Genomic DNA, 24716 nt, shown 5'->3' with positions numbered 1-24716 from the left:
ACCCTTCCCTGCAATTCATCCAGAAATGTGTTACAATAAAAATATATACCGGAGTATAAGGCGACGGGGCGTATAAGACGACCCCCCAACTGTCACCTTATACGCTGGCAATACAGTGGAGCAAAGAATAAAAATCATTACTCACTTCTTCTGACGTTCTGCGGCGCTCCTGCAGGCTGTCACTCCCTCCTGGTTCCCGGCAGAGCATTGCTTTCTGGACGCAGGGCTTGAAATCCCCGCCTCCAGAAACACAGCCAATCACAGCCATTCAATGACATCATTGTCATTGGCTGTGATTGGCTGAAGGCACGTGTGTTTCTGGAGGCGGGGATTTAAAGCCCTTCGTAGAGAAATCAATGCTCTGCCGGGAACCAGGAGGGAGCGACAGCCGGCAGGAGCGGCGCAGAACGTCAGAAGAAGTAAGTAATGATTTTTATTCTTTGCTCCACTGTATTGCCGGCGTATAAGGTGACAGTTGGGGGGTCGTCTTATACGCCCCGTCGCCTTATACGCCGGTATATATTTTTATTGTAACACATTTCTGGATGAATTGCAGGGAAGGGCTTATATATTTAAGCCCTTCCCGACAATTCATCCCCGTGCTCGCCGGCAGCCCATTGCTTTCAGTGGAACCTGCTGTATTGCTGATTCCATTGAATTCAATGGGCAAACATCGTTCTTCTCTGCCACAGCTGTAACAGAAGAAGGATTTGTCTTCTATATGTTCTCAATGGGGTCGGCGCTGCTGCCGCCGGCCCCATTGAGCGCATATAGAGAAGATTTATGGCCTTAAGAAGGACCGTTGGGGTCCTTGAAGCCTAAAATACTCCTAACACTCTCCCTATAGCAGCTCCACCAAGATACCACTTTCCCTGAACTAATGTCAGAATGCATCTGTGGCGAGCCGCGGGCGGGCAGATTTTAATACTCGGGTGACACCTGATCTCCCCAGCCACTCACTGCAGGGGGGTGGTATAGGGCTTGAACGTTGCAGGGGGAAGTTGTAATGCCTTCCCTGTCTTTCTATTGGCCAGAAAAGCACGCAAATGTCTCAGGGAAGAAAATGAAAGTGACTCGAACACCGCGTGGTACTCGTTACGAGTAACGAGCATCTCGAACACCCTAATACTTGAACGAGTATCAAGCTCGGACGAGTATGCTCGCTCATCTCTAGCAATGATCCTTGTTTTCCAGTTGATAGACAGATTAAGGGTAGAGAACCAGGAGAACCGAGCATCACTAGAAATTTAGTGGACGAGCTGAGCTGGAAGCTAATTGTTTCTTGATGGTCAGGGTCCATGTGGAGCTCCAGTTCAATTGTCTCCTGTGTGACAGGAGAGGACAAGAGTGACCCATCCATGGTTTCCATATCGATCGGTATGGGCTTAAGTTTGGTTACAATGTTTTTGTCTCAAGTAAATCTTAAGTCCATGAAGTTTCCTCCAGCTCTGGAATCCAACATCCTATTACGCTGATGCTAAGGAGACATCATAGCTTTATGGGGGTTCACAAAGAGGGTACTATTACCAGGGGACAATATTATTTTGTGGAGGATACAAAGACAGCACCTGTGATCATTGGAGGCAACTGCTTTATTGATCCATGTGTAACCCATTAAAAAAATGCTCTACTATGGACAGCATATAGACTAAGGTTGGGACATCGAAAACCGATATATCTCTAATGCTTTGGCAATACTTTTCATCGATATTGTTATGTCCGATATATCGGTAACATCGATAGTTTAAGGCGATATAATATTGATTTTTGTAAAGAAGAAATGTGTTTTCTGGTCTAGTGACCATATTTTCTTTAAATCCCGCCCTTTCCTTTGTGTTGTACTGGATGTAGTTTTGCTCACGGCATTAATGAACTTATAAACAAGTTCTAGAAACTTTTAGAAAGTTTGAGGTGACTCTTTGTCACCAATAAGGTTTGCTCCAGTCAAAACGACTCTCAGAAGAAGTGGGGTCTTAGGCCCCTTTTCCACATGTGTTTGTTCATCGCGTTAGACGCAGGCTCTGAACGCTTGCGTGTAACGCGATGGCTGTAGACAATGCTTTCTAAATGAAAGCATTTCTACATGCAGATGGAGGGCTGCGCTGAACGCTCGAAGGTCGCGTCCAGAAAAGGAGATGCAATATGTCGTGCGTTCAGCGTCTAACGCAAACACAGTGCCCATAGAAAAGATAGGAGGGTATTAGTGTATCTTGATGCCACCGGAACTAGGGGGTGGAGTCAAGATACACTCCCACAACCAATGCCCCCCGCTGGATTGGTTGGGCAGGCCAGCTTCGGCCAAGTGCTACGCTGCTCACAGTCAGTCCCACCGCTGCTCAGCAGCGTTGAAATCAGGCTAATGAGACCCCGCAGTTGTTTTGGGGATTATATGTGCGGTGCTGCACGTGGCTAATGCTCTGCTGCTCACACTCACCCCCACCGGCACACTGCATCGCGGTCCTCCATCTCGCAGTCCTACAGTATGGTCCGCTCTCTCCCCCGCTGTAACAGTGGCCACCTGAGCTGCTGTCACAGACGCCTCTGCTGCCTGCGCCACTTACAAGGGTTGTGCTCTGAAGGTCCCCGCTGACATATGCGATCAGGTGTCAGTGGGGCTGGTGCCACAGCTGTGCGGTTAGGCCTCCCAGCTCCACAACACTCGCTCAGCCGCTGCGACTTCCCCATCCGGCTGAAGGGAACAATGGCCACCAGTGTGGGGATTTACAGCATCCGTCTGGGGAGCGGAGATTACCAGCAGCAGCAGGCCGTTAAAGGAGATGTCCCGCGCCGAAACGGTTTTTTTTTTTTTTAAACCCCCCCCCCGTTCGGCGCGAGACAACCCCGATGCAGGGGTTAAAAAAACCACCCGCACAGCGCTTACCTGAATCCCGGCGGTCCGGTGACTTCAATACTTACCGCTGAAGATGGCCGCCGGGATCCTCTATCTTCGTGGACCGCAGCTCTTCTGTGCGGTCCACTGCCGATTCCAGCCTCCTGATTGGCTGGAATCGGCACGTGACGGGGCGGAGCTACACGGAGCTACACGGAGCCCCATAGAGAACAGCAGAAGACCCGGACTGCGCAAGCGCGGCTAATTTGGCCATCGGAGGCCAAAAATTAGTCGGCACCATGGAGACGAGGACGCTAGCAACGGAGCAGGTAAGTAAAAAACTTTTTATAACTTCTGTATGGCTCATAATTAATGCACAATGTATATTACAAAGTGCATTATTATGGCCATACAGAAGTGTATAACCCCACTTGCTGCCTCGGGACATCTCCTTTAAGGCCGACTGGTGGTGGGAAAATTCAGAGGAGCAGCCTGGGGAGATGATAACAGCAGCTGGCTGGGGAGCGACGGAGCCAACATTGCAGGCAGCAGCACACCATTAAAGGGGTTGTCCCGTGCCGAAACGGGTTTTTTTTTTTCAACCCCCCCCCCCCCCCCGTTCGGCGCGAGACAACCCCGATGCAGGGGTTAAAAAAGAACACCGCACAGCGCTTACCTGAATCCCCGCGCTCCGGTGACTTCTTACTTACCTGCTGAAGATGGCCGCCGGGATCTTCTCCCTCGGTGGACCGCAGGGCTTCTGTGCGGTCCATTGCCGATTCCAGCCTCCTGATTGGCTGGAATCGGCACGTGACGGGGCGGAGCTACACTGAGCCGGCATCCTGCACGAGCGGCCCCATTGAGAAAAGAAGAAGACCCGGACTGCGCAAGCGCGTCTAATTTGGCCATTAGACGCCGAAAATTAGGCGGCTCCATGGAAACGAGGACGCTAGCAACGGAGCAGGTAAGTGAAAAACTTCTTATAACTTCTGTATGGCTCATAATTAATGCACGATGTACATTACAAAGTGCATTAATATGGCCATACAGAAGTGTATAGACCCACTTGCTGCCGCGGGACAACCCCTTTAAGCCGGAGCGGCGGAGGGTACATTCACAAGAACAGTAGGCCATTAATCCCGAGCGCCGGAGGGGAGCTTCCCTGCAGCAGCATGGGGAGATGAGGCCGACCCATTGCCCTGCCCAGCCAATCCTGGGGGGGGGGGGCGTTGGTTGTGGGAGTGTATCTTGTCGCCACCCCCTAGTTCCGGTGACGTCAAGATACACTAATACCAGATAGGAGACCCATCTAACGCAATTACAATTGTGTTTGGGGCACTGCATATGCATTACCAGGCCCTGCATTGGTCCCTCAGAGGCAACTTGGAAAAATGCAGGGCACGCAGCCCCACAAACACACACACAGAGATCATGCTCACATCCTGTCAGAACTTTCTTTGTACTTAAAAATGCCACCCCCGGGTCATTTAGGAGACAATCCTTTTAATATATGGATGGAAATATGTCCCCCCTACTTCAATTTGTACCAGCTTGGTAGAAAATATCTTTCTGTAGTTGCTACTTTGGTTCCTGCAGAAAGAATGTTTTCAAAAGCTGGTGAAATGATGTCTGCTCGAAGGAGCATTATGAAGGGAGAGTGTGCGAGCAAATTAATATTTATTGGTCATTAGATAACAATTATTGGGGCTAATGATAAAAAAAAACGTCTTTTCATATACCTAATTTTAATTATATGTTTCATCTGTAATTTTTTATTTTCATTTGTATCTTTAATATATTTTCATGTTATTAATAGTTAGAAGTTAATAATAAATTCAACAGTTTAAAGTTTTAAAAGAAAACTATAATTTTTTTGTTGATTGTTGCTTTATTAACCCTAGACCTGCTTTATTTTTATACAGCATTTAAAAAAGTCGATATATCGAAATATCTCTAGTTTTCCACCGAGATTTTACAATAATCGATAGTTTGTTCAGTAATAGTCGATACTATCGACTATCGATATTTTTGTGTCGATGTCCCAACCCTAATATAGACTCATATTACTCAATGTGGCAATACACGCTACCAGCTTTTTTTGCACAGACATGGACTGCGTGAGAAAACTCATAACATGTACTATTCTGATTGGTTTTATGGACAAGACTCACCCATTAAAGTCAACAGACGAAAAAAGACCAGACGTGGATGCCATGTGTGCGCAGTCTGTCTGTTGTCTACATTTTATATATTTTTTTTTTAACAAGCAAAAAAAAAAAGAATTGGGCTTTCTGTAGATTTTTTAGTGGACATGAAAAAAAGATGGCAAATGGTGGGAAAAAACAGACACCAAATACAGACCGAATACTGTGGCCACACAAAGCTGCTCATGTATGAAAAAACATGTGTTTTTTTTGCAGATGTAACATAGATGTTTTTTTAATAGTGTGAACCTAGTCTTACATATGAATTTTAAGCTCCCAACCAAAGGATAACATAGATAGATAGATAGATAGATAGATAGATAGATAGATAGATAGATAGATAGTGTCGAGGGTTAGTCTGCACAAACAGACTGGTCAGTGATGTTGTCCGCTTCCAAATTGACCTACGTAGGAGCGCTCTTGAGAGTCAAAGTATTGAGCCATACACAGTATATGGTTAAAAGCAATGAACTCTATTTTATTGTCTGTATCTCTTGGCTTTTATAGAAGATCGTCCTCGCAGGGACGCGACTTGTGGTAAAACAGGGAATAACCTCGTGATTTCACATACATCTGACAAAAACATATGACTTAATCATTCAACAAAAACTTGTGATATATGACATTTAAGAAATAGCTGATTTCACATGACTTTTAGACAAGCACATTATTTTTAGAGAGAGAGAGCTAGCAACCTCTTTGCGGTTAGGCCATGTCTTGCTAAATTCCGAGACATCTGTTTGTGGAACTTCCTGATTCCAATAGGTCAGTCTGCAGAGCTTCTTTCTCAATAGTCATGAGTTCTGTACACATACAAAATATTTGCAATATATTCATTTTGCTAAAATGGATTTGTTAAGCAACATATATATTCATTTTGATAAGCAACATATATATTCATTTTGATAAACAACATATATTAACTCCTTCAACCCCTCTTGGCCCCTATCATTCCCCCATTTTGGACATCAGGAAGACACACGCAGGGTCCAGTTCTATTTTGGAAAGTCATAGTCGAGGTAGGTCCTATTGGTCGACTAGTCCATATAAGGTGTCTCTAGTATGATGTTACAATACTAGTAGCGTGCACAGGTACGCACGGCAGGGGATTCCCTAATCTTCACCCACACCAATGTCCCTCCTAGAGATAGTCCTAATGGTGAACACGTCCAGGTCGCCTTACCCTGACCCTACACTACCTAGTGACAAGACTGGAAGGAACCGCCGTATGTTCTGCCTACCTCCAGCAGGGGGTCGGCCTACACAGGGGCTGTAAAGGCTTTTGCCGTACATTTGCTCACACAAGAGATTATGACTTTGATTACTATATATATACACAACAGCATGACAATTATCTGTACTATACTTTGTAGGATTCCCATGAACCATCCTCCCAGACCAGAAAACCAATTTGCAGGGTTAAGAAAACTAAACCATCCCTGGTCTTTATCCTGTTTTATGCTAGTAGCTATTTTTCCCAAGGTATTGATCTTTTGGTGAATGGATTCTGAGTGATCAGAGAGGTTGAAACAACACATCCCCTCAAATTCCTCACATCCGTGGTTTACTGCGAGCAACAGGTAATCTATGGCGGCTCTATTTTGTAAAGCTGCCTTCCTGACTCCTTGTATGTCTAGTAGGAGGAGGTCCAAGGCCTGTGATGTAGCATTCAGGCCCTTTACCATATCGCATGCTAATCCATTGATTACTCTTGCGTTATATTGTGCCAACCCGGGAACACCCACAATACTGACTGCCAGTGCCGTATGTTCTGAGTAGCTAAGTAGAGTGGGTGGTCCTTCACAGTTGCTATCCAGTCCTTCTACCTCCCTCTTTTGTCTGTTGGTGAGTTGTGGGCTGCTAGGTTTTTGGTACATTAGTATACTTAATCTAGCTAGGGAGCAGGGACCTCCGGTCAGGTTAGCTGGAATATATGTGTAAGTCAGGTTACCGCAGGACAGGACCCAGCCTAATGGTAATTTGACGTGCCTAAAATGGCTGGGGCTTCGGACTGTGTGGTTGCAAAGCATAGGAGTATGTACCTTTCTACATTGCTCGACTGTGCGATTACAGAGTCTCTGGGAATGACTAGTCACCCTGGTTCTCTGCGCACAACCTCCCATATATTCTTTATTACACGTGAAGTTATAGCATACCTCAGCCGGAGCGACATTCCTGACCCGGAAACGAGTCATATTTGACCAAAGTGTATGTTCGACCGCATCACAATGGGGACAATATTCATATACATTAAGAAAGGTATTTTCCTGGATAACATTGCTCTCCTCCACATCACTATCGTTATGCACTATTGAATATATATCGCGAAGTGTCTTTATTGGAGTGGGGATAGACAGTAAGCCCCTCTTGGCCCCTATCAATAGATAGATAGATAGATAGATAGATAGATAGATAGATAGATAGATAGATATGAGATAGATAGATAGATAGATAGATATGAGATAGATAGATATGAGATAGATAGATAGATAGATAGATAGATATGAGATAGATAAATAGATAGACATGAGACAGATGGATATACATATAGATATGAGATAGATAAATAGATAGATAGATATGAGATAGATAGATATATATGAGATAGATAGATAGATATAGGATAGATAGATATGGGATAGATAGATAGATAGATAGATAGATAGATAGATAGATAGATAGATAGATAGATAGATATAGGATAAATAGATATGAGATACAAAGATAGATAGAGAGATAGATATGAGATGGATTGATAGATAGATTGGTATGAGATAGATGTTAGACTAATGGATGAATGGATGGGACAGATAGATAGATAGATAGATAGATATGTGGCAGATACATAGATAGATAGATAGATAGATAGATATGAGGCAGATACATAGATAGATATGAGATAGATAGATATGAAACAGATAGATAGATATGAGATAGATAGATAGATAGATATGTGATAGATAGATAGATAGATAGATAGATAGATAGATAGATAGATAGATATGAGATAGATAGATAGATAGACATAAGACAGATGGATATACATATAGATATGAGATAGATAGATATATATGCGATAGATAGATAAATAGATAGATAGATATGAGATAGATAGATAGATAGATATGAGATAGATAGATAGATATAGGATAGATTGATATGGGATAGATAGATAGATAGATATGAGATAGATAAATAGATAGACATGAGACAGATGGATATACATATAGATATGAGATAGATAAATAGATAGATAGATATGAGATAGATAGATAGATATGAGATAGATAGATAGATAGATAGATATAGGATAGATAGATATGGGATAGATAGATAGATAGATAGATAGATATAGGATAAATAGATATGAGATACAAAGATAGATAGAGAGATAGATATGAGATGGATTGATAGATAGATTGGTATGAGATAGATGTTAGACTAATGGATGAATGGATGGGACAGATAGATAGATAGATAGATAGATAGATAGATAGATATGTGGCAGATACATAGATAGATAGATAGATAGATAGATAGATATGAGGCAGATACATAGATAGATATGAGATAGATAGATATGAAACAGATAGATAGATATGAGATAGATAGATAGATAGATATGTGATAGATAGATAGATAGATAGATAGATAGATAGATAGATAGATAGATAGATAGATAGATAGATAGATATGAGATAGATAGATAGATAGACATGAGACAGATGGATATACATATAGATATGAGATAGATAGATATATATGCGATAGATAGATAAATAGATAGATATGAGATAGATAGATAGATATGAGATAGATAGATAGATAGATAGATAGATAGATAGATAGATAGATAGATATATAGATAGATAGATAGATAGATATAGGATAGATTGATATGGGATAGATAGATAGATAGATAGATAGATATAGGATAAATAGATATGAGATACAAAGATAGATAGAGAGATAGATTGGTATGAGATAGATGTTAGACTAATGGATGAATGAATAGGATAGATAGATAGATAGATAGATAGATAGATAGATAGATAGATAGATAGATATGAGATAGATAGATAGATAGATATGAGGCAGATACATAGATAGATATGAGATAGATAGATAGATAGGAGATGGATAGACAGATAGATTGGTATGAGATAGGTGTTAGACTAATGGATGGATGAATGGGATAGATAGATAGATATGAGATAGATAAATAGATATGAGATACAAAGATAGATAGATAGATATGAGATGGATTGATAGATAGATTGGTATGAGATAGATGTTAGACTAATGGATGGATGAATGGGATAGATAGATAGATAGATTGAGTTGAGGTTATTTGAGAATTTCTGTTTTTGGATAACTTTCCTGCTTTGTGGACAAGCAGGTTCTTTCTTGTTCCCTTGTTCAGTGTGTGCTCAGATATAATTTTTAGCTCCTAGGGTGTTTACATGCTTGAAATAAATGCTGTACAATTTACACTTCTGTGGGACGCCGCTCTTTCAATTTTGTGTCCTTCATTTCTAATAGCAACACTATTCTTTATTCTCCAACTTTAAAATCCCCAAAAAGTACTTGAAAAGATAAAAGCAGAGAAAACCTCCACAAAAAGGCACCCCATGACACATTTTAATAGAAATAACTTAGAATTCAATGTCTCTTATTCTTTCCTCTGTCCCTGCTGTTGTTTTAAACGTGGTACAAGTGATACACTACACTGCATGGGCCGTAGTTTTCAAACCATAAGACACACCCGGGTTTAGATGAGAAAGATGGGAAAAAAATATCTCATACTAATGCACATTTGTTTTTGGTAGTCTGAGGAAGAAGAGGTGTCAATGTCATTTAGAGCAGATTCACACAGGCATATTTGAGCACGCAAGATCTGTGCGCATAATGCGCAGAGAATAGAACTAATTGTTTTCAATGGGTTCATTCTCATTTTGGCTTTTGCGCACGCATTTCATGCAAACAAGAACCCTGCAGCTTGCTCTATTTTAGTGTGCAAGCTCTATATATGGGAGTTTATGGGGTTGAGCAAATGTGCACCCGAGACTCGCATGATTGTGCAATTCACTGTGCAATATCGCAGGGAAAAGAATACACCGAGGACTAAATTAGGCTAAAGACTAGAGATGAGCGAGCGTACTCGGATAAGCACTACTCGCTCGAGTAATGTGCTTTATCCGAGTATCGCTGTGCTCGTCCCTGAAGATTCGGGTGCCGCTGCGGCTGACAGGTGAGTCGCAGCGGGGAGCAGGGGAGAGCGGGCGGGAGAGAGGGAGAGAAAGATCTTACCTCCGTTCCTCCCCGCTCTCCCCTGCAGCTCCTCGCTCCGTGCCGGCACCCGAATCTTCAGGGACGAGCACAGCGATACTCGGATAAAGCAAATTACTCGAGCGAGTAGTGCTTTTCCGAGTACGCTCGCTCATCTCTACTAAAGAACCTTTAGCCTACATTTTGCGCATATGCTCATGGGAAGCCACCCTAGCTGTGGAGGTTTAATTTGCGCACACAGTACGAAGAAAATAGACGCCATTGATTTAAACAGGTTAGTTCACATGCGTGTATTTGGCATTCGCAATTCGATGGTGCAAAAAAATTTGCAGCATGCTCTATTTTTCTGCATATTAAACTACCGTAATTGGCCGTTTCAATGGCTAGGAGCATTCGTGCGCACAATTGCATATGACTTGCGTGTGCGAAAAGTACAGTAAACTATGCCCTTAGTGGAGTTTTTGCACAGTGAAGGTTGTGCTATCGCGTGCGTATCTGCACTTTATGCTGTATTTTTTGAGCTCCCGGGGATCGTTTAGATCGTCGCAAGACACGCTCGCGTCGTGATTTAAAAGGCTGTGCAGCCTTAATTAGTCCTCAGTGTGTTGATTTCCTCGTGAAATTGCGCTATTCATTGTGCAATTGTGCAGGTAGCGCATTTACGCACCCCCACACGCTCCTTTGGTGCCTTTGGTGCGCATTTGCATAGAGCAAAAGCAAAAGTGAAAATGAACCCATTGAAAACAGTGGGTTCTATTCTCTGTGCGCAAATGATCTCTTGTGAGTAAGCCCTAAAACTGCACCACAATCTGCACATGACTTCATTTGGTTTGGATTTTCACTTACTGCATAGCAATAAAGCAGAGGCGTAACTAGACGCTTCTGGGCCCCAATGCGAAATCTGTAATGGGGCCCCCAACAATAATGTTTTATTCATAGTACTGGGCTCTCTATATGGAGAAGAGAGGCCTTATGGGCCCCCTAAGGGCTCATGTCCACGGGCAAAAGAAGAATTAAAATCCGCAGCAGATTTTAACTCTTCTCCTGCCCACGGATCCGCACCCCATAGGGATGCATTGACCACCCGCGGGGTAGATAAATACCCGCGGATGGTCAATAAAAGGGATTTGAAAAAAAATGGTGCATGAAAAAATCTGGACCATGCTCCATTTTCGTGCGGGTCTCCCGCGGGGACGGCTCCCGCGGGCTTCTATTAAAGCCTATGGAAGCCGTCCGGATCCGCGGGAGACCTAAAATAGGAATTTAAAAGAATTTACTCATCCGGAGCGGACCGGGAAGGTCTTCTCTTCCTCACGGCCGCATCTTTCTTGCTTCGGCTCGGCGGATGTGCCCGGCGCGTGCGCGCGGCACGTCGGCGACGTGCCGCCGGCGTGACGAGTTCATCCGCCGGCCGAAAAAGAAGATCCGGCCGTGAGGAAGAGAAGACTTTCCCCGCCCGCTCTGGATGGGTAAATTCTTTTAAATTCCGATTTTCAGCGCTCATGTCCACGGAGCAGGAGGGACTAGCTACGGATTCTCCATGGAGAATCCGTAGCGGGCCTGATTTTCCCCGTGGACATGAGGCCTAAGGCTCCTGGGCCTGGGTGCCGAAAAAATGCACTGCAGGAGAGAGAGAGAGATGGAGGCAGTCCCTGGGGAAACCCCCTTCATCTCTCTCTCCACTGATAAGTGGTTCCCCCAGGTGTCCCTTCATTGCCAGGGACTCTCTTCATTTCAGCCAGTTGCGGGGGTTCCCCTGCAGGGGAGAATAAGGAATTCCCCTGCTGCTTGGGATTTTCTTATTCTCCCCTGCAGGGGAACCCCAGCATCACACTGCTGAGGAATTAATCTCACTTTGCTGGCAACCTTGCATAGTCTTTGGTAGGAGTCTATGGAGGCTTTTGTGATTTCCTGCCAATAGATAAGTCAAGACCTATTTTTTCATGCAACACGGAATTTCAGTCACTGAATTCCGCCAATGATGTCCTATCTTTTTTGTTGCGATTTTTTGACGTGGCTACAAACCGTTCATCTGAAGGTTTTTTTAATAGGAAACCATTGGTTCTAGTTTTTGAGGCATGGAATTTAGCTGCAGAAAATTGTGTCTTAGGGCTTCTTCACACAGATTAGACTTGGACAGCACACATCCCCATATTAGTCAATGTGGCAAGACACATATCAGTTTCTTTACATGGACACATGGATTCCATACCATTACCCTGATGTAATTTGTGGATGAAACATGCCCATTCAAGTCAATGGAGATCTGAAAAAAATGTACAATATTCGGATGTCATCTGTGAGCAGCCTTCGTGCCGTCCGTGTGCAGTCCATATTATAAAAGATGCAGAATAAAAATGGGACTGGTGCAAAAAATGAATGAACAACAGATGGGACTGTACATATAGTAAAGACGTTAGTTTTTTGCAGATGCAACATGGATGAGTTTTTATGCTAGTGTGCCACTAGCCTCAGGGCTCAGTCACACGGGCGCATCGGCGCCCGTGTTACTGCAGGCGGAAGACGGCCGTACCTCAAGACGGACGTCTCTCTGCAGCGCTGGAGGAAAGAACATGTGACCGGGTTCATTGCCGGTCATGTGTTCTTTCTTCAGCGCTGCAGAGAGACGTCCGTCTTGAGGTACGGCTGTCTTCCGCCTGCAGTAACACGGGCGTAGGCGCCGATGCGCCCGTGTGACTGAGCCCTCAGGGGGAAGAACACTCTACGGAGTGTAGTTGCGCATAAACCAGGGGTTTTTTTTGCTTTCAGGCCATTCAAACTCCATGCTATAGCGTGTGAGTTCGAAAAAACTTAGGTCAGATGGGTCTTGCCCTTTGTTTCCCAAATGTAGTATTAACTATGTGCGAGAAAGACAAGGCGAGTCCTATCTCTTCTCACCCGTACAATTAACAGGAGAGAATCCCGCTAATGAAAATGAAACCATCGATGTCAATGACTTCATTTCATCCCATCATGTGGCCGTAATTATCACTGCTTCATCCATCTGAAGTAGCCCTTAGGGTTTCTCCACATGGCTGTATTCGCATATGTTTTTGCATGCATTAAATATACGTGTGCAATGTGCAGAGAATAGATTCCATTGATGTCAATGGATTCGTTCTCATGAGCGTTTTTTTTCCCACGTATTTCGTGTGCGAGCAAACAAATAGGTGCTGCTCTATTTTCCAGTGTATTTGTGCACCAAGGGTGCCATCGAAGTCTATGGGAGGTGCGCAAATACGCACTAAATTTACACGCAATTATACGGTATGCAATTCAGTGAAAAAAAGAACACATCTGGGCCTCGTTAGGCTAAATAGCCTTATAATCCACGGAAGGGGTGTGTTGCGCAATAGTGTGAACTGGCCCTGTGTGTGCAAAAACGATAGTACTATGTGCAGACATGTGTGCAAATCTAACTTATTAACCTTGTTCATAGCGACAATACGTTCGCTGAACTGTGAAGCCGCCCTTAAAGTGATTCTCCAGTTTTGTCCTGGAACTTGCTGTTGGTCTTTTGTGCTGATGTCCCTCTCATCTGCTTTTTCTGGGTCCCATTTTCAGCTGTCCAAGATGGCCGACACATTCTACAGACTACATACCCACTGTTCATTGGTAGTGTTACTGCTCCCATGATCAGTGCTGGCCAATTAGACAGCAGTTCCCAGTGTGCATTAAGTAGCTAGAAAATTGCAGTAGCCATCTTGGAGAGCTGAAAACAAGATCCCGAATCGGTGGATCGGCGGGACATCGGCATAAAAGAAACAACAGCAGAGAATATACCCTCCCCCTTGAGTCTAGGGACTGAAGTTTGTCCAGAAACTAGAGGATCACTTTAAATGCGTCCATTGCTCACTCTCCATAGAGAATAGCCCTTGCAACTTCAAAAGAGCAATGGCAGCTAGGTCATACTGCAAACACTTCATCTGACCAGCGCAGGCAGTGAACAGCAGCAAGAATCAGCCTCCTGAAGTACTCAAAATGCCCATTGCTTTACTTTTAGGGGCTCCTGCAGATAAGCATTTTTTGCGCACGTTTTCTCTCGCGCACACGATTTCATTGGGTTCCATCACATTCTCTGTTATTTGCACTCAATTTTCATGTGCGCAGAAATATATATATTATATACTCTATTTTTGTACAGATGTAAGCACCCAAGGGACCATAGGAGTCTATGGCAGTGCGCAAATTAGCACCCCATCCGCAAGAAATTGCACACTGCGCAACTTTGCAGTGTAAATTGATGACACTGAAGACTAATTAGGCTGCCCAGCCATTCAAATCCTGGCACGGCGTGTTCCGCACCGATGTGAATGGTTCCGGCAGCGCAGAAAATACAGTAAACAGCGCTGCTGCACATGCAAAATCACGTGACGGCACTCCCTTCACAGTGCAATCACATCATGCCCTCACCAGTGTATATACACCTACGCTCATCTGCAGACGCCCTGAGGGCTCCAGTAGGCGAGCATTTTTGCACACATTTTTGTGCATGCATTATCGCTTGCACAAACCACAGACAGTAGATCCCTCACATTCTTTTTTGCGCCATTTTTTTGCGTGTGAGAAAATATACGCGATACGCTCTATTTTTGTCCACACCCAAGGCGCCATAGCAGTCAATGGAGGTGCGCAAATGTGCGTCCCATCCGCACAAAATCATGCACAGAACTGCGCAATTTGGTGGTAATTAGAGATGAGCGAGCGTACTCGGAAAAGCAGTACTCGCTCGAGTAATGTGCTTTATCCGAGTATCGCTGTGCTCGTCCCTGAAGATTCGGGTGCCGCTGTGGCTGACAGGTGAGTCGCAGCGGGGAGCAGGGGAGAGCGGGCGGGAGAGAGGGAGAGAAAGATCTCCCCTCCGTTCCTCCCCGCTCTCCCCTGCAGCTCCCCGCTCTGTGCCGGCACCCGAATCTTCAGACCCGAGCACAGCGATACTCGGATAAAGCAAATTACTCGAGCGAGTAGTGCTTTTCCGAGTACGCTCGCTCATCCCTAGTGATAATCAATAACACCTAATTAGGCCGCTCAGCCCATTCAATCACAGTGTTTCCTGCACCAATGTGAACGGTTCAGGCAGCGCAGAAAAGTACAGTAGAATTTGTGGATATGTGTGGGGCAGCCAATGAAAGCGCACCTTCACAGTGCTATTACATCACACCATTGCGCCCGTTTTACGCCTACGCTCATCTGCAGGAGCCCTACGAACATCTTTTCTTCTGCCAGCCCAGGCATTTCTACAGTTGCCATTAATATTTGCTACTATGTTGCACTTCATTAAATAACATGAAAGAATACAGTAAGAAATGTAGAACATTTCGCTGAGGTTGTTGTTGACAAACAGCATTATTGATGAGGCCGTTCTAATTCTGCTATTGTTTTCCCATCCCATAAAAGTGTATCTAGAGCTACACAACAGCTAATGGCAAAAGCCTGGAAAATTAACAATTGCCTTCTAAAATATCCATTTGCTATAAATTTCCTTTTATGCTTTGCTTATTACAACTTTGTAACAGATAACTTTCATTTCCCCGGCGCGGCGATGATTACTGTTGTGTAAACCGGGTGCCTTTAGTCTTGACCTTTGAGCGGAGGAATAAATGGCTTTGTATTTCTTTTGTAGCCATTGTTTTAGATGATGTTCTTCACTTACAGTTAATAAAAGCAACGGGATGACACGGCTCGGCTCGTAATACTTTCATGCTAGAAATCAATTGTTGTAGCGATGTAGTAAAAAAAAAGTCTTTGAAACATTGTAAGTGTCTAAAGTAAGTCTACCAAAAGGAGCTCCTATAACTCATGTCGGGATGATGCATTTTACGGTGCATAAAAATGATTTGTTTTTGTAATTTCACAATATTATACTAAATCAATACCATTCAGGATCACTATTTGCTTTAACCAATGCGCAGAATGTCATTATACCCTTGAGATGAGAAGCTGAAAACCTGGGATGACTTAGTGCTCTATGAAATTACTTTGCCGCATTGTTCTTATATTAGAGCGCACATCCTGTAAATTACGGTATAACCATGAAGCACTCAATGGACCTTCATAATTGTGTGTCTAGTGTGATTTGTGTATGATAATGAGAGCAAGTACTCTATATTATCGGACATAGAATATGAAGTCATGGTTGGGACCAGGAGTAGACATGGCAGCTGCTATGGGGCACAACTGCTAAGGGGGCTCATCCCCATATGGATAATTAGTTATGTCTGTGGACCATGACCATAGTGTTGAGAGAACTGAAATAGTCAAACCCCGTTCATCAAGGGTTCATCTTAGCAGAACCCACTAAAATTCCTTCAGTGGTTGATATTGTTGTGTTGCAGCACTGTGGTCCTGGGTTCAAATCTGAACAAGGACTATATCTGCATGGAGTTTTTTTTAGCTGGAGGTGGACCCAGCAGGAAGTAGAAGTTTAAGGCCGGCTGCACACGAACGGGTCGGATTCCGCATGTAGGAGCCCGCAGCGGAATCCGGCCCTTATCATAGCTGGCGCCTGCGTGTACCTCTCTCATTCTCTTTATCTGTACTGCGGATGGCTGCGGCGAGCCACCGCCAGACATGTGCAATACAGATTTTTTTTTAAATGATTTTTCTTCTGCACTATCGCCAAACGATGACACAGAATCCGTGACCTTTCTACAATGTCAATTGCAGAAGGGCCAAGGGTTGGAGGCTTCCATTGACTTCACTGGAAGCCATCCGCACGGAATCCATGCAAAAAATAGAACATGCTGCGATTTTTTTTTTTCCACGAGCTGAAATTGCAATTGCTGTCCACTCCTGTGAGCGGACATGTGAATGTTCTATTTTTCTAATGGATGCAGAAAGCCACGGATCATCCGTGCGGGTGATGATGGCGGATTCCACAATCCAAATTCGGTGTATGCAGCCGGCTTAAGTCCTTCCGTAACAGTTTTCATTCTTTTTTTTTATCCACTTCTATTTTGTCTCAAAAAGTGCATCAAAAAATGCTATGTGTGAAGCCATCTGAAGGCCGTCTGTGGAATTTCCACTGCAGAAATCGCTGCTGACATTCCGAAGCATTAGCAAGTCTTCTTCTCGTTGGCAGGGCATTATTAGTCCAGGCTTCTGTTTATAGGTGCATGTCTACAGAAGCCTTCCTCAGTGGTATACCAGCCGACATTGTTGGAGTAAGTTGCGTTGGGCTCCAGTGATTTTTTTCAACAAGTTGCTCACCTGTTCTGTGATGGCCGATTCATCCGAACAACATGCAGCTGTGGGACTTTGTTCCCTTTTCCACTATTTAAAGCACTTTTCAAAAAAAGCCCACAGAGCAAGATTGGGCGAATACTTCAAAAATTGCTTAGCTCTCAGCGCTGTGTTGTCATGATGGAAGAATTAATCACCCGTTTGCCCATGCAGCACTTAGTATTAAGCAATTTTTGATGAAAACCAGCATGACACCCTTTCCTCACACTCCATACTCACCCAATCCCATTTCATGCAACTTTTTTTTATGAAGGGTTTGAGCAGTGGAAAAGGAAACAAAATTTTAAGGTTCCACATTGTTCGTATGAATCGGCCATTGCAAAATAGGCAAAAAAAACATCACTGGAGCTGAATGTAACCTCCCCCAACAACATCAACTGCCATACCGCCTCAGAAGAGTTCTGCAGACATTCATTTGGCAACAGAAGCTGTACTAGTAACACCTCACCCAACAGAAAAAATTCATGTTTTTTTTGGTACCCCTCGTATGCCGTAATTCCGCAGTGGCCAAATTCCGCACCCATATGGTAAATAGACATGCAGTGGATTTAGAATCTGCAGTGTTTTTCCAAAATGTTGCGGATTTCTTGCAGAAATTCTCTGCTCCATATGAAGTAGATTTTTGAGATCTCTGCATGTAACTTGAACTGTAAATGCTGTGTCGGAGGTGTGAAGCTTGAGGACACATCTTTGGGCTTTAAAGGGGTTGTCCCGCGCCGAAACGGGGTTTTTTTTTTTTCAATAGCCCCCCCGTTCGGCGCGAGACAAACCCGATGCAGGGGTTTAAAAAAAAAAAACGGATAGTACTTACCCGAATCCCCGCGCTCCGGTGACTTCTTACTTACCTTGTGAAGATGGCCGCCGGGATTTTCACCCTCGGTGGACCGCACGTCTTCTGTGCGGTCCATTGCCGATTCCAGCCTCCTGATTGGCTGGAATCGGCACACGTGACGGGGCGGAGCTACGAGGAGCTGCTCTGCGGCACGAGCGGCCCCATTCAGAAAGGAGAAGACCAGACTGCGCAAGCGCGTCTAATCGGGCGATTAGACGCTGAAGATTAGACGGCACCATGGAGACGGGGACGCCAGCAACGGAACAGGTAAGTGAATAACTTCTGTATGGCTCATAATTAATGCACGATGTACATTACAAAGTGCATTAATATGGCCATACAGAAGTGTATACCCCCACTTTGTTTCGCGGGACAACCCCTTTAAGCAATATTAAAATTATCAACAGCAAACAAAAATCCTGAAAATGTTAATTAGACGCGACTGAGAGTACCGAATGGGAGAAGGTTGTATCACTTTATATTGTACACTGAATGAGCCTTATAGAACGGAGGCCGCAAGATCCTTGGGAATCAATAGGTTTAATAAAAGCGATAAGTCAGAGTCGCTGCATTCACAACACAACTGCAAAACATAGCTTTGTTTTTGGATGTCGAAGGTCTGTGTGTTTTATTCTTCTTAGGGTTTATTCAGACGGCCGTTTGCGCAAATACCATGTCCTCAGCACAATGCATTTATGCACTGAACGAGGAGGATTCACGCACATATCAGCGCATGTGCGCTCAAAACACGCCCATCCTGATTTAAAAGGCTGTTTACCCTAATGAGGTTCAGATGTGTCCAGTTTTTTCATGCATTTGCGTACTGCATTGTGCACTTGCGTACACCACATACACAGCTGGATATAGCTATATACGCAGAAAGATAGAGCAGATTCCATTTTTTTGCACGCGCACAAAACACGTTCATGAGTACAAACCCTTTGATATCAATGGGTTAGATTACGTGTGCATTGTGTGCGCAAATATGGTGCTCTGACGCTGCCTCCCACATGCGTATGTGCAAAACACACGCGATAGCGCAACAGTTTTGCGTCATGAATTTTGCACTGTTGTGTGCGGATCTGCACATTTTACGGTACTTTTTAGCAGACCGTGACTGTCTACATTGGCCCTGGACACAGCCGCACCCTAAGTTAAAAGGCTATTAAGCCTAATTAATCGCTGGTGTTGTTTTCCCCGCAAAATTGCTCGGTGTATTGCACAATTACGTGGGTATAAGGTGCGCATTTGCGAACCCCCCATAGACTCCCCAGGTATGGAAATGTATCACAGAAAGGGAGATATATAAACAATCACTGAAAACGGCCATATACTTACTGATACAGGAGGGCAAATATGTGCACCACCTTAGCATGCAGGCAGCCAAACAGCCAAATTAGGGAGCCAGTTACACCTGTGAGGGACACCGATGAGACAGCCACTCACACGACCTCCTATATAGAGGGAGTAGCTGCTTGGTGTATACTCCTGCACAGAGTAGATACAAAGTGCCAGACCTTCTGATATATGTGGTACACCATGCAGAGAAGCAACCTATTAATGACGCCATAATACTTCAGTGGGCTACCCTGCACCTCAAAAGGTGAACCACATTGGTACTGCCACCCTGGGCTCCCCTTGGTGTTTAAATCCGCACTGCATGTGAATAATACATAATAAATGTGAGGTATTAATTGGATTTTGGCCAAAATACTTGAGCTCACAAGCCAATCATCAAGGCTCCTTGCGTTTTGTGAGTCCCTACACATTATATAAATGTATCACAGAGAGGAAAGCTTAGGACAAGCAATCACTGAAAGCATCCATATACTTACTGATACAGGAGGGCAAATATGTTCACCAACCTCAACATGCAGACTCCTGTATCAGTAAGTATATGGCCGTTTTCAGTGATCCTTTGGTGTGCAAATGATAGAACATGCTGCCGTTTTTCTTTTTGTACATGCTACAAGCGCACGCAAAAGTGAAAATGAGAATAAACCCATTGAAAACAATGGGTTTTCTTCTCTGCGCATTGTGCGCTCAGAGTTTGCATGCACAAATACGCACATGTGAAGACGTCCTTTCTCGTATGTTTCCAGCAGCTATACCTGCCTTTCAAGTCAAAAACACATGGCCGTATGCGCAACTACGATCGCCGCTACGGGGCATAGTTGCGCATGAATGCCTTTTTTTTTCTCCAGGCTGTTCAAACTCCAAACCACAGTACGCAAGTTTTAAAAAAAGAGGGAATATAGGTCCTTCCCTATCTTACCCGCATGTAGTATTAACCACGTGCGGGAAAGATAGGGCAAGTCATATTTTTTCTCGCCTGTATAATTAATGGTCAAGAATACCGCTAATGAAAATGAAACAATTGAATTCAATGGTTTTGTTTTGTCCCTGTGTGCGACCGCGTGTATCACGGCTGCATACTGGGACTAAATCACGCCCATGTGAAGAAGCCCTGGCTATGCCAATGTAATGCTGAGGGTTCTGTCTCACATGCACATCTCTCAAGGTCTGGCTGAACATGCTTTCGTTCTCTGGTGCGCTCCGCAGCGCATACCTTCAAAGCATACTGCAACTATTCATTTATTGATGCTGTAAACTGAAATGCCTTGAAAGCTGTTCATTTTCAATAATTCACATTCTGGAAGTGCTCAGAATCATGTCAGGGAATACCACCTTCTGTTTTGCAGTTTGCCTCCTAGTATAGCGCATAGCAGACCGGGTTTTAGTATGATCTACAAAATAACAAATGCAGCAATTAAAACATGCTCATACTCACACACTACATGAGAAACATTACTCTGTGTAGCTAGATTGCATTGGAGACAACTGTCATTTAATGGAGTTAAAGGGGTTTTCCGAACTAGTGAAGGGGCAGAAAACATTAAACTAAGGCCGCCTGCACACGAGCGGGTCGGATCCGGCAGCGAGAATTCTCGCCGCGGGACCCGACCCGAGAGCCTGCAGGGACGAGCGCGTACTCTCCCGCGCCTGGCGGCCCCAGCTCTTTCATGTGCCGGCTGCGGCGCGGCCGGCGCATGCGCAGATCGGAGCCGGCGGCCGGGTGAGTGCGTGCCCCACACAAAAATAGGACATGTCGCGGTTTGTTTGCCGCGCGAGATTTCACACGGCCAAACCGCGGGCGTGTGCATAGGAGTGCGTATTGTAATTCACTCCTATGCAGACTTTCAGCGGCGGAAATCCCGCGGGAAATCCCGCCGCGGGATTTCCGCCCGTGTGCAGGCGGCCTAAGGGCAAAGTCACACAAGCTTGTTTGCGCACATTTTTGTGCATGCAAAATCTTCATGTGCTAAACACAGGGAATAGATCCAAATTGATTGCAATACGTTTATTCTCATAAGAGCATTTTGCGCACGCATTCCGTGTGCGTGCAAAAAATGGGTCCTGTTCTATTTTCCTGTGTTTTGCACAGCAAAGCTGCCATAGAAGTCTATGGCAGGTGCGATATTACGCAATAGGAAGGGTGTTGCCGATGGCAAGGCCACACCACGTCCGTCAGAACCTACACTATCTCACTGTAAACTAAATTAAAATCACAGGAGGCGAGAGGGAAAACAAAAGCATATTTCACTGGAAAAGAGCCAAAAATGTAGTACCAAATAAGGTACAGAGCAGGCACAATCGCCGCTGAGCAGGCATAATCGCCGAAGGGTAGGAACAGTGGCTGTAGACCCTAACAAAAATCAGCAAACCAGACTATAAAGTGGAGGAGCTTTTATTGCTTTTTTTAATATATAAAATCGGCAATCGTTTTCGGACATGCTTTTTTCCTGGCACGATTTTTTTGCACGTCCAAAAATCGTTCATCTAAATAAATACATTGGAATCCAATGCTTCAGATGGTCGGGATTTTGGGGCGATTTTTTGATGCCGCTAAATAACGGTGTATATATCAATAGGAGCTGTGCCTGCAATTACAAGCGCCGGCCACTACACTCAGGGAAGGAGATGAACATGTGGAATCTCTATGGGTAGAAATACAAGGAGGGAAACCTCAGTAAAGAGGTATAGGGGCGAGGGATGAGAACATTACTCGTACACTATTCAAGGTACTTGTCAGGCCTCACATGGAATACTGTGTACAGTTCTGGACATCGGTGCTCAGGAAAGACATTGCAGTGCTTGAGGAGGTTCAAAGAAGGGCAAATTAAATTAATGAACAGAATGGGAGGACTGGAATACCCAGAGAGGCTATCAATATTAGGATTATTTACCCTGGGAAGAAGGGGTTAAGGGGTGACCAAATAGGTATGCATAAATACATGAGGGGACAATAGAAGGATCTCTCCGATGACCTGTTTATACCCAAGACTACGACGGTAACAAGAGGGTATCCTCTACATCTAGAGGAAAGAAGGTTTCATCATCAACACAGAAGGGGGTTCTTTACTGTAAGAGCAGTGAGACTGTAAAGCTATCTGCCTGAGGACGTGGTGATGGCAAAATCAATGGAGGAGTTTAAGAGGGACTAGATGTCTTTCTAGAGTGCTATGATATTACAGGATATTAAATAACCAGCGGGGTTGTTAATCTGGGTTTTAAAGTCAGGTAGGAACTTTCAAATGTTGATCCAGGAAGTATTCTGAATGGAGTCCATTATGGAGTCGGGAAGAATTTTTTTCCCGCAATGGGATAAAATTGGCTTCTGCCTCATTGTTTTTTGTATTTTTTTGCCTTCCTCTGTATCAACAAGGAAAGGTGGGGGTGGGGAGGAGGGAGAGGGGCAGGCTGAACTAGATGCACATTGTCTTCTTTCAGCCTAACATACTATGTTACTATTAGAGATGAGTGAGTACTAAAATGCTTGGGTGCTCGTTACTCGAGTCAAGCTTTTCGTAATATTCGAGAGCTCTATCCGAGTAACGAACCCCATTGAAGTCAATAGAGGACTCGAGCACTTTTGTATTGGACCCGCCGGGTGCCGACCTTTTTTTTTGTTTTTCTCTCTCTCCCCCAGCATGCCACGTACTGCTGTGGATGTGTGCACGCTGGCATGTCACAGCAGGAAGTGGTTATGCGGTGAGGGGTCAAAACGGGGAGGAGTCGAACTTGGCGTAGTACTCACTCGAGTAACAAGCACCATCAAGTATGCTAATACTCGAATGAGTATCAAGCTCGGACGAGCATGTTCACTCATCTCTAATTACTATGTTACAACCAATAGACCGAGACCATGCCTCATAAAACATCCCCAAACCAAAAGGGAACTTTTACCATTAGCACAGCACACTCAGGTGAAAGGCATTTCTCCAGGCTCCTCCACACCCAGGTACATCCCTCTGATCTGAAGATGAAGAAGTGTGATTCATCACTCCATAGAGCGTTCTTCCATTGCTCAGATATCTAATGATGATGCTCTTTGCAAAATTGTACATGGGGCTTTGCATTATGCTTCCTGATGGATGGCTTGTATGAAGCAATGCTTACGGTGCGGAATTCCGCGGTGGAATTCCGCACCGTAAAATCACCCGTCCTCACTTGCGGCATGCTCTATTTTCTTCCGACCTGGCAGGTACTCGCTAAGGACAACGCTCGATCAAGTAATTGTCCTTAGCGAGTATGCTCGCTCATCTCTATCTTCTATTGTTTGAGATTCTATAAAAAGAAGTGCCAAGTTCTTAGACTCTTAGTTCTATTAGGTGGCAAAGCTTGAAAGTTAAATAGGGATCTTGATGTGGGCAATGAAAATTAAATCTGACTTATTTTTAATCTTAAGTAAAAATGACTAATTTATAGAAGTCGAAAATAAAAATTTTAAATCTGACATTGAGAAACGATACAGTAAAAAAACAGAATAGAAAATGTCACTGTAAAAAAGAACAAATATCAGTAAATGCAAAAGTACTATAATGAGGAGTTAGAGGAAATGCAATTAGTAAATGTTAATGTTTAAGGTCATTGTCCTAAAAATAAAGTAAAAAAAAAAAGATAATGAAATACAAAACGTTATTTTTGTAATAATTTGAAGAGAGCATCTGCTGACAAGGTCATGAAGTACCTTCAGCCATAGCGTAGATGAGATTAGATTGTACAAAATACATTCAGAATTGATGAATCATTATCTTTTGATATTTTTTGTGTCCCATGATTTATTTTTACATTGATCGATGATTGAGCATAAGGCCTCATTCACACGATTGTATACACACAGCTACCGTATTGTGAAGGATTCCAGACCTGCCAAAGATTTCAGCCAATTAAGCTAATAGGTTTATGTTAAGTGTACGATATACTGTTATGTAAAGGTATGGCATATATTGTACAAGTAATCAAACAATTGCAAGTT

Source organism: Eleutherodactylus coqui, chromosome 7 (assembly GCF_035609145.1).
Source record: "Eleutherodactylus coqui strain aEleCoq1 chromosome 7, aEleCoq1.hap1, whole genome shotgun sequence".
NCBI classification, from domain to species: domain Eukaryota; kingdom Metazoa; phylum Chordata; class Amphibia; order Anura; family Eleutherodactylidae; genus Eleutherodactylus; species Eleutherodactylus coqui.
The sequence above is the reverse complement of the archived record's forward strand: the minus strand, read 5'-3'. Positions refer to the sequence as shown.